General features: G+C 37.9%; 1 protein-coding gene across 1 annotated transcript in view; it reads left to right on the top strand.

Annotated features, from left to right (window-relative positions):
* LOC130087032 (uncharacterized) overlaps positions 1–12,192 on the top strand; it is a 282,385-nt gene that overhangs the window by 129,752 nt on the left and 140,441 nt on the right. The window lies entirely within an intron of this gene.

Here is a 12,192-nt window from a genome sequence, read left to right as displayed (position 1 = left end):
CTTAAAGCCTTACTTTCTAAACGCTTTTTACGGAACTTGTTGTGAACATTCACTCATCCATATGTTTAAAAAATATATATATTGGTGTAATTAATAGAATTCCTGAAGACAACCGATCCGAAACCTCTTATCACTTAGTCGAACTCCATTATCCTTTAAGACTGCGTCTTTTAAACGTTTTTTAACCGCCTAAGGACCCAGGTTTAGGCGGTCTATAATAAGCTTTTTCATAAGCTCCGACATGTTATCGTTTCGACCTCTGTAAAATAAATAACACACACATGCATAGTGGTTCAACCTTTTTATTAAAATGACACATCTAATATTACAATCAGTAAAAATAGGATAGATAATGACTACATGTTATAAGTAATATAATAAAAGTAATGCAGGACTAATGAGTATTACTACATTAACACTTCAGCTACTACTATTAACTAATATAGAAACAAGCTTAACTAATCAGTAAGTAATATCACATTTAGAAGATAGTTCCTTATTAGGTAATCAATTATTACTTAATAAGATAAGCCTCATAATTAACTGTTAACTAACTGACTAATTATAAAGAACATTATGGTGTGTCTGAGACATAATCAGTCATATTTTTTACTCTGAATGTAGTCATAAAATGCATCAATAAATACTCAAGGGTTACCTAGTCACTATGCAGGAACTACCAGTGATCTGGACCATTATTTTAAAGTGAAAAACATATTTTTTTACTTTAAAATAATGGTCCAGATCACTAGTAGTCCTTGAAGAGTGACTAGGTAACCCTTGAGTTTTAGTGATGCATTTAATGACCACGTTGAGAGTAATAAAAGACTATTGCTAACGTCTCAGACGCATTAATGTTGTGATTAGTAATTAATTTAATTAGTTATTCTTTATAATTTGTCATAATTACCTATTAGTTCTTAATTATCTCATTAAGTAATTATTGATTACCTAATAATGAACTATCTCCTAAATTTGATAAGTTAAGCTTGTTTCTATTAGTTAATAGTAGTAGCTGAAGTGTTAATGTAGTAATACTCATTAGTCCTGCATTACTTCCTGCATAGTTACTTATTAATGACGGACCATTATTATAAAGTGTTATAAAGATTTTTCATTTATAGCTGCGACAATGAATTGATATATGAGATTATTAATCAATTATACAATTAATCACCAACAATTTTGATAATTGTTTAATAAAAAATGCTCTGCTTTCAGAGTCTTACATTTGAATATATATATATATATTCATACATCATCTTTTAGATCATGAAAATAACCGTTGTTTGCAGACTTAGTTTCTTTTACTAGTCAGTGAGCCACATAGCTCACTGATTGTCTGCCATACATAGCAAAAGAGTCAACAGCAAGATGCATTGTTCAATTCAATTTAAAAAAACTATAAACACACACCTCCACTTCACATGGGGTAATGAGATCATACAATTTGCACCAGAGTACAAAATCAGCCTCGCCTCAGTTCGATAGAAAGCATAGAGTCCATAGGGCAGCATTTATAGACAGAAGAATACAAAAGACAAATGTACTGGATGTTTACTTATGGAGCACAGTCACTGCTAGACAAAAGGGGACATTTGTTCTTATTACAGGAGGTAAATAATTTCCTCTTTTTGTACCATTTGTACAGGTTGTACTAACCAGCAGTCCAGCACCAGTCCTCCTCCCATCCAGTCCACCACCAGTCCTCCCATCCAGTCCCTCAGCCAGCCCACCACCAGTCCTCCTCCCATCCAGCCCACCATCCAGTCCACCACCAGTCCTCCTCCCATTCAGTCCACCACCAGTCCTCCCATCCAGTCCACCATTCAGTCCACCACCAGTCCTCCTCCCATTCAGTCCACCACCAGTCCTCCTCCCATCCAGTCCACCACCAGTCCTCCCCCCATCCAGTCCACCATCCAGCCCACCACCAGTCCTCCCCCCATCCAGTCCACCATCCAGTCCACCACCAGTCCTCCCCCCATCCAGTCCACCATCCAGCCCACCACCAGTCCTCCCCCCATCCAGTCCCTCATCCAGCCCACCACCAGTCCTCCCCCCATCCAGTCCACCATCCAGCCCACCACCAGTCCTCCCCCCATCCAGTCCACCATCCAGCCCACCACCAGTCCTCCCCCCATCCAGTCCACCATCCAGCCCACCACCAGTCCTCCCCCCATCCAGTCCACCATCCAGCCCACCACCAGTCCTCCTCCCATCCAGTCCCTCATCCAGCCCACCACCAGTTCTCCCCCCATCCAGTCCACCATCCAGCCCACCACCAGTCCTCCCCCCATCCAGTCCACCATCCAGCCCACCACCAGTCCTCCCATCCTACCCATCACAGAACCACCTCAGCAGAAATGCAGTAAGTTCTGCTGATATTTTCAAATAGCATATAAATCATGATTCAATTGCTAGTCGTGTTTCTTTTTCATATGTTGGTTATCAGGATATACATGATAACCACGTTAAACATTTAATATGTCTCTCCTTCTTAAACTGAAATAATACTCTAAATGAAGAAATGTATTTAAATTTGAAAAAAAATATATATATATAAGTGACTGATTAGTGTGAGGTGACTTCTGAGGTGTTATACCAGTAACTACTGTAATATGTAGGTCTGGATAACTTGCCTTTCAAATATTACTAAAGGGAAATATAACGTTTCAAAATTCTGACAGGATGATTGACAGATGTTGAAGCAAAAACTTTTGGCAAGTGAATTACTGAGGTGGTATCGGCCACAATGTGCAACCAGAACAGCTTCAATCTATTTAGGAACTGATGATGATGGAGAGCACTGTTGCACATCCAAAGTCTGCTGCAGGTGTTTGGCGCCTCATTCTTAGCTGTATAGAATTCACTACTTCAGTCTAAATTAGGCCCCTGAGGATCATACAAACCCCTATTCCAGTGAAGTTCCTATATTCAATGAATATAAAACGAAGACAAGATGTTTAATGTTCAAACTGAAAAGCTTTATTGTTTGTTTGCAAAGATACACTCATTTTGAATGTCATGGAGCATGGGTATGCCATGGACACCAACACACCCCCATGGCTTTTGAACTTAGCGCTGATAACAATCTGGGAGGTCATTTTCCTCTTTATCCCGAGGAACACGACGTCCATGATTTCCATAAACTATTTTAAATGTGTACAGCACTCATAGCACTTGTAGTAGCGAAAAAACTGTGTTAACTGACAATTGTTTTCCAAGGTGTTCCTGAGCCCATGTTAATATCCTTTATAGTTATAGATTCCCACCGTCACATAGCATCCCCAGAAGGCTCAGTCATTCACAACCAAGGATGACTTGCTTGTGAATGAATCCCGGGACGCCCCTTTAATGCCCAATCATGACACTCACGTGTTTTTAATGAACCTGTTCACCTGTGGAATGTTCCAAACATTCCCAGTCTTGATCCTGTCCCAGGTTTTTAGGAGTATGTTGCAGGCCTCAAATTCAAAATGAGTTAATATTAACTAAAAAACAATAAAGTTTTTCAGTTTGAAGATTAAATGTCTTGTCTTTGTCTTGTCTTTGTAGAGTATTCAATTTAATATAGGTTGAAAATGATTTGCAAATCGTTGTATTATGTTTTTATTTTCGTTTTACAGTTGACCCAGCTTAATTGGATTTGGGGTTTGTAAAACCCATTGAATCAGATTGACAGAATCTTCATACTTAGTAAATCATTCTGTGAGATTCTGTGTGACCCCTGTGAGACCCTGTCACCGTACATATAAGGTGATATGTGTAGGAGGATCTACATTATTTGTTTTTCCCCTCATCTTCTAGGCTTTTCCTTCAATTGACCACCTGTTTGTACATCTTGTACTCTATAACCCTTGGTACTGTAGAGTGAATAAGTGACCATACAGCATATGGTTGAACAGTGTCCATGTATTTCAATGAGTGCCCTGCAAATATCTTTCCAATTGTATTGTGACATTATATATTTGTTATTGGCCAGTATTCATTGTAATAACAGCTCTTCACAGATACATTTCCTTTAATTTGTTTTGTGCAAAGCTCTTGCTCAAATATAAATGAATTATAATTTGGTGCATGTGGGTCCATGAGATTAACTGGATGGATTAATTGTTTAGAATCCAACTAAATAATGATATGTCGCATGCTGCCTTAAGTTTAAACATACACAGTGCAAGGGAACGGAGATCTACTATGAAAAAAAAAAACTAACTGAGACTGAGTTTCACTTATCAAAATGTGCTATCACATCAGGCCCATAAGAGGGCGGACAATTTTTGGCACTGAGCTTTTAGTTCAAGTTTTACAGTATTTGTGTATTTTATCAGTTATGTAGTGCTTAAGGCAGATAAACCTGACTGCCATAATGGAGAGACATATGTTGGACATAATCACCAATTTATTCTGAGCAAGGATTTCCTTTTTCTTTACATTGAATTTTTATTAGATATTGACATTGTGTTGACATAAAGTAACACACATTGGTTAAAGGCATTTACAAAAGTCCAAAGACTTGAGAGGTCTTTCATGACTACATTTTCAAGACTATTATTGTGCAGCAAATTGCAGAGGTCTTTTACAATGGATACCTTCAGAGAAGAAGTATATGATTTCAAATAAATGGCTACACCGTAGGTAATGCATATTCAAACCTTAACCAAAATATTACCATAGGCAGGCAATTGACTATTATCAGGTTACTGTAAGTTTATAAACCTACTGAATGAAGGGGTGGCTTGCTGCTCCTCATTGCCCTTAACCTTGTCATGTTTGTTTTGAATTAAATTCATGGCTGATGTAAAGACCTAAATTAATAACAATCTCTTTTAATTACAGTGGGAAAACTTGGCCGACACAGTGGGTGACGGAGGAGAACACGTAGAATTAAGAAAATGTTCAATCCCATTGTTTTTTTCCATAAGCTATGTTTATGTTGTTATACAGTATATTAAAAAAAAAATGTAAAAGCCTGTAAGACTCCCACTTTGTAGAAAACCAGAGAACATATGCTGTTTGTAAAAGCTTGACAGATCATCTCTCTCCTTCACACATAGATAGATAGATAGATAGATAGATAGATAGATAGATAGATAGATAGATAGATAGATAGATAGATAGATAGATAGATAGATAGATAGATAGATAGATAGATAGCGCATTACCGCCACCTACTGTGAACTTGATCCAGATACTCTAACAACTACCCACTCCCCAACCTTCTTGAAGTAACGTGACTCCACCAAAACGTTTCAGTTTTACATTATTCTGGCGAGATCTAAAAAATCTTCGCAACAACGAGCAAGCGAGTGATTATGTACATTCACTGAGTGAATATTATGAAACTAAAATACATATTTCTCGCTAGAAATGTAAGCAAAACTTATTTTCATGCAGAAACTAAATCAAAATATGGCGATAGCAGCGTCCATATATATAGCAACCAAAACGTTTCAGTTTCACATTATTCTGGCGAGATCTGAAAAATATTCGCAACAACGAGCAAGCGAGTGATTATGTACATTCACTGAGTGAATATTATGAAAATAAAATACATATTTCTCGCTAGAAATGTAATCAAAACTTATTTTTATGCAGAAAATAACTCAAAATATTGATTTTTTCACTAAAAATGAAAGAAATGTCCGCCATGTTTTTTGTTCTCACAGCCGGAATCTTGAAAGTCACGTGACTCGGACGGAAAACAATAAGAAAAGAATAAGCAAAAAAAAATGTAACAGTCATACAATTCAAGGGCCATTATTGTAACTCCTCTACGTTTTGCACTTTGGACCAACGTAGTCAGGGTACATTTTTATATGAGACTGGGTTGCGTCTTTCACTGCATTTTCTTTAAAGGTGACATTTTGCCCCTTTACACAAGATGTAATAAAAATCTACAGTGTTCCCAGAATGTGTCTTTGAAATTTCAGCTCAAAATACCCCACAGATCACGTATTGTAGCTGGTCAAATTTGCCCTTTTAGGGTGTGAGGAAAAACGCGTCATTTTCGTGTGTGTCCCTTTAAATGCAAATAAGCTGCTGCTCCCCGCCTCCGTTCAGAAGAGTGCTGATCCTTTACACAAGCTTCGGATTCTCCAGCATTGACAAAACACACAAATAATCGCACTTATCCAAAATCTCAGAGATAACCAGTAGCGAGTGCAGCCTTACAGAGAGACTTCCGCACCTGGACGTTTCTGAATGGTTAGTGGATACATTTATGTTGTGGAGTTACATTGATTCATCTCATCGACTTGCATGTACATTCATGTTTGACTTCTACACAAGTTGACGTCAATTATCACATTTTCTGGGTTGGTAGATGCGCCGGGGACCAGATTATAGCACTTAAACACGAGAAAAGTCAGATTTTCAGGATATGTACCCTTTAAGGAATGTTAAAATCCAACAATATAGTGTTGGACGCTCATCCTGATTGGTCACACATATCATCACTATAATAGTGTTTCCTGTTGAGCTCACAGTGATGATGCTGTTCTTCAAAAACACACCAGATGGAGCCATTTATCAGTTCAATATCATATCAGTATCATACAAATAATGATTAATGCAGAAAAGTATCAAGTATCAAACATATCAAATGACCTCAACTTTTGACCTTTACTCAAACCAACTAGCCATCCAACTGTATTGAGAGTATAGGACTTGATACTGTAGTACAATCCCTTAGAATAATCGGCACTTTCTTAACATCTTGAGTGGGGGGTAACGTTAGGGGTAATCACTTTATTGGGGTCATCAGGTGGGAACACTCATTCCTTGGTGTTTCGTTGATAAGCCCACGACACCTCCAAAGGGCTCAAAAGCAAAACCTTACTGTGGCTACAAAACCTCTGCAACCAACCTCTACTGGGAGCAACTGGGTTTTCCAGCCCCGTTGTACTTCTTCGGCTGCTAGGACTTCAGTCTTTTATGTTCATTCGCTTCACCAATTGTAGCCTCCCATGGCACAGTTCCTTCCACAGTTAACAGGGACATTTACAAGGTTGACCACAGGATCAAGTCCAGCCTGAAGTTAGTTGTGATGATCTCAGGTGGAAAACTGAACTTATGGTCTAAATCAACTTTTGCATTTTCCAGTCCCGGGCAGCGTCCAGCAGAGTCGATTACATTTTTGTAGTTGGCTTCCATGTAAAAAAAGATGGACAACGCCCCTTCACTCTCTTCCATTGGTGAAAAGTGAAGCCACCAAAGTCCTAATATTGCGCTGACATCTTGCACTGATTTGGGACCTTTGGAAAGCTTCTGGTCAGTAGTGAGCGTGAAGTTTAGCCACGGTCCCGCCCTCACTCCCGCAGGAACGGTTAGTACAAAGTTTATTGCAGAGCAACTCGTTGTGTCAGTGTGAAATAAACAGTTGTGGACATGTAGAAATTAAAGTTTAAACTTTGAATCTCCTCCTGAAAATCCCCGAAAAAGTCTGTTGGACTTTTTCGTTTAGAGAAGCTGTCAGTCATGACGTCACATTCCCGTTTTTATAGCATCAAATAACTAAATAAGACAACAACAAAAAAACAATCACTTAAACCTAAATCAGCATGATAAAAACTACCTAAAATTACAGAAAACATTTTATTTTATTAAATAAACATTTATTTGAAGTGCGATTTGATTGTTTAGTTTCCACCGCGTTCCATCAGACTTCATGGAGAGGGAGGGGTTTATGACCTATACCGGGACCAGCCACCAGGGGGCGATCGAGACGCTTTGGTTTCACTTTTCAGCACTTGTGCGGCACGCTTGTTGGCTTCACTGGAAGTTGTCCTGCTCTTATGAAGGCAGTGGATTTTGAGAATCCATGCTTTAAAGGAGGAAGGGCATTGGTGGTGGTTCTCCTTCCTTCCAGGATAATCTCCTGTTGTCCCAGGACCTGATTGTGCCTCCAGGTCTAACAGCCTTGGGAAAGACTGGTTTTGCAGCTGATGAGGATCTGTCTAAGAGTTGCTGGGGTTTAACAGAGAGGACATGATGGATCTTCTCCAGTCCACTGGTTTATGTTCTTGGGTGTGGGAAGAACATCATAAGCGGCTCTGATGATGAAGCTCATTCTGTTCCCTCCCATCTCCCAAAGATCCTTCCAGGTGAGCTTACGTTTCTCCAGGTTTTCCCAGTTATTCCTCTGTCCCTGTTTGGACTGCGAGACTGCCTTTGTGCATCTCTCTTCCTCCTCTTGCTGCCGGACCTTGGCTACTACCAGCTTTCTTCTCTGGGCAGATGTTGCCTTGTATCATATGGGTCGGCTTGTCCCGAGTCCAAAACCGCCTCTTCCCTGCTGGATCTGTCCTACAATGTTTCCATGGCTGAGAGCAGATTTTGCTTACTCTACGGCCTCAGTCGATGTCCACTTTCTCCCAGTTGCCAGTCTGCCAGTCAGCAACTTGTAGGCCTATTATTAAAAGCTTTTTATTTAATATACATATATTAGATGGTGGAGCTGATTCCTGGTTGTGATACTAGATCATGCTGTATGCATATGGCTTGTACTATGCATACTACCATAATTCCTCAAATAAAAACCGGTAGTCAATTAAACGCCGGGCCTCTGATAGTGGCCGGGGGCGGGTCAACACTGACAAATAAAGGCCGGTCTTAAATTAAGGCTGGGGAAAATTTAGTGTTGATAGGTAGGCTAATCTCCTAAGTGCCTTTCATATAATGACATAACTTAACATACTCATTTTCCACTAGATATTTTCCTCTACATCTCATCAGCAATTTCGATTTTGGCACGCTCTGCAGCAGCTGAGCACTGGAGCCGATGTACAGTGACGTGACATCACTGCCAAATTCAAACTGTGCTTTCGCGCTATGGCTGGCGCTGAGCTAAAGACGGACTTTCAGCGCTGGTCTTACCATATCACAACTATCCAGTGCTTTTAACCACATAATGTTTATTTTAGGTTTCAGATATTTACATACATATAATTTATAGCAAAACAATACATTTATAGTTTGTAAAATACACAATGGTGTATTTTAGGTGGTGTTTTATTCATATCAGATATGAGGTGAGGTGTTATTCATATCAGATATGAGGCCGAGGTGTTTTATTCATATCAGATACACAGTGTAAGTAACTATAAAGTTTACTCTATTCTTCTCCCAGTTCACCGGGCACTTACTTTCATGTATTTCGGGAGAAACTGATGAATTCACGTGCTGTAATAAATCCAACAGACAGGAATCTCTGAACTGAATCTCTAATCTCACTTTACATATCAAGATAATTTATAAAGGTTTTTTAAACGACAAAACAAACTCACTTGCATGTATTTGAGAATCGGAATAGAAGATAGTTGATGACATAGTAAGTAAGCAAGTTTGTTAATATTTAGAAATACAAGTGCTACATCTGTCATACAGCGCTATTTTGGCTGTGGTGAATCACGTACGTGCCAAGCATGACGCGTCACCATGGAAACAGATGCCGTCTTAACATAGTGATGTCTGTCAGCCATCCATCGCAATTGATGATTGCATCGTCCATCGGCCAAATCCTATTATTTATCAAAAAGATGGAAGTAGAAATAAAGGCCTGCCTCTAATAAAAGCCTGCTTCAAATAAAAGCCTGTTACCTTATGTAGTTCAGGTAAATAAAGGCCCCGGTCTTTATTTGAGGAACTACGGTATGTATTTTTTATCACCCATTGTGTGTACCATAATTTTCACTTTTTTTATTATTTACACAAAAAAATCACACAGACTTGCATTAAAGGAGGGACCTGAGCCATATAGAGACAGAAGACCACAGAGACTTGAGGTCGGCTCGTTGGACCGATAAACAAACACCGAAAGAAGCCTAGTATTATTGTTCCAGATGTAAAGTCTTATTTTGAACACTAGATGGCGCTCTATACTTAACTACACCATTATGCATAGGAAAAGGCCTATTTCTACATTTAAAACTATTTATTTATAGTATTATAGCAGATGTTTCATCAGTGAATTACCTGCAATTAAAAACATAATTTGTAAAAATAAACAAACATATACAAAAACATAACAAACCCAAAAACAAATAACCTAGGCAATGAGTAAAATTCATCGGATCACTCAATTCATATGTAAAATGCAAAACTAAATGAAGCAAAAAATGTTGACATTAAATTTGATGGGATTTGAACCATAGAATAGGGATGAAAAAGATCTATACAACATTAAAAGTGAGTACAACATATATACAACAACAAATAGGCTAACAAAATAAAATCTGAATGACCAGTAAATGTCCATTTATTTAATGAGTTTGAGGTTAAAGGTCGCCCACTTTATCAAACACATTCAGCCAAAGTGGGCCAGCAATATTTAAACAGCTTACAAAAAACAACACATTTTTTAACATTTTATTCTTTGCAGTGTTATGTACATTTTACATTTTGTATTTAAGTTAGAAATGAATATTTGAACCTCAAAGGGTTTTTCTATGCTTCGCCTTGAGTGAGTCCTGCTTTGACGTGTGGCCACACCCACCAGTGTCATCAAACAAAACTTTTTTTATCTAAGATTTGACCTTATTTGTTTTACATGTACAGTGTTTTTTGTACAGTGTTTACCACATGTGGACAGGGGCCGTTATGCTTCTAAAAAAAAGTGTTGGCAGTGTTAGTTGGTTTCTCCTAAAAACTGATGAAAAACAAGTAAATTATTAACAAACATCAAACATAAATTGTAAATCATACCTTGCATTTATTCTTAAAATAATGACCAAAACATTGGCAAAAAAAAACAACAGGATGAGAGAATAGTTCTTCTTAGAAGGAAGTGTTACAGCTGGAAAACAACTGAAACTAGCACTGCTAAACTGCACAATCACTGCATGAGTATATAAGATCATGATGCATATGCACACAAGGTATATATTTTCATATTTCAATATCTGTTTGATTTAAGACCTTTTTGTCAAACATCAGCATTGATGGGTTCAGTATCACCAGTGTGTTGTAAATTGGCTTCTCTGTTGAGCAGAAGTCAAATGGTTTCACGTGAGCAGCAAATGGAAAAAAACACATTCAACCACATGCTATTCACACACACACACTTTTCACATCTCAGAGTGAGAGACAATTACAAACTGACATCAAACACACACGTCCAGCAGCAGAAATGTGTTCATGCACAAGCTGTTCTCCTACCCAACAGATCAAACCACATTTCTGTACTGACCTACATAATTTAGACCACAGCAAGGTGTCCGTTCCTGTAGATTAATCTACTTTTTGCACTGTAAGAGTAAAAAATGAAAACACTCTAATGGATACTTATAACATAATTTGTTAAAAGTTCTTGCGTTTCAAGGTTAAGTTTAATTTATATAGCGCCTTTACACTGCTCAAGGTTGCTTTACATAGTACTTTACGAATATGCATATAATGCACACACATAAGGCCACATGCAGCCACATTATTGAAAATACATACACAGATATGTTTTTAGCTCAGTCTTGAAAGTAGACAAAATGTTATGGAGAGTGAGGGGTAGTGAGTTCCATAGGAGCAGTAACACAAAACGACCCTCCACCTTTGACGTTTTTATGAGATTTTTTTAATTTATCCATTGTTAGTTATTATTCAAACCCCTTCAGGATGATCCTGCTGCATGTCCGCTGTGATTTCCTGATGAAACATCCCAAATCCTAAATCTTAACCCTTGACTAGGGGCCCTATCATACACCCGGCGCAATGCGACGGTAGGGGCGACGATCTGGGTCTTGTACTCAGAAAAAGACTGAAGTTCGATCATCTTCTCATTGCGATCGGTGCATAATCCACACAATCGTCCTCTTCAACTTTCTGTAAAAAGATGCATTAGACAAGATATAATAATAATAATAAATGTGATATGTTTTTTTTCAAAGTAACAAGATATAAACATTTTCTAAACATCTGATGGTGCTGTTGTGTTTGAGATTTATGTGATAGATCATTATAATATGGAAGCCCATTTCCAACACATAAACAAAAAATGCTCTGGTAAATCATAGTTAAGACATAATAAATTAAAATTGTTGCATACAAAAAAAATTATGACATTAATAATTCTAAATGATGAAATACTAAGTCTTATGTCTACTGTCATACTGTAATCTTGACAAAAAGTTTTTGTTAACTTAAGTCATAATTTAGACTTTTTCATATCACAATTTCGATTTAGTACGTGATAATATTTTT

Source organism: Rhinichthys klamathensis, unplaced genomic scaffold, assembly GCF_029890125.1.
Source record: "Rhinichthys klamathensis goyatoka isolate OS25496 unplaced genomic scaffold, OSU_Roscu_1.1 h1tg000103l_1, whole genome shotgun sequence".
NCBI lineage: Eukaryota > Metazoa > Chordata > Actinopteri > Cypriniformes > Leuciscidae > Rhinichthys > Rhinichthys klamathensis.
This window is presented reverse-complemented; position numbering and strand designations above follow the sequence as displayed.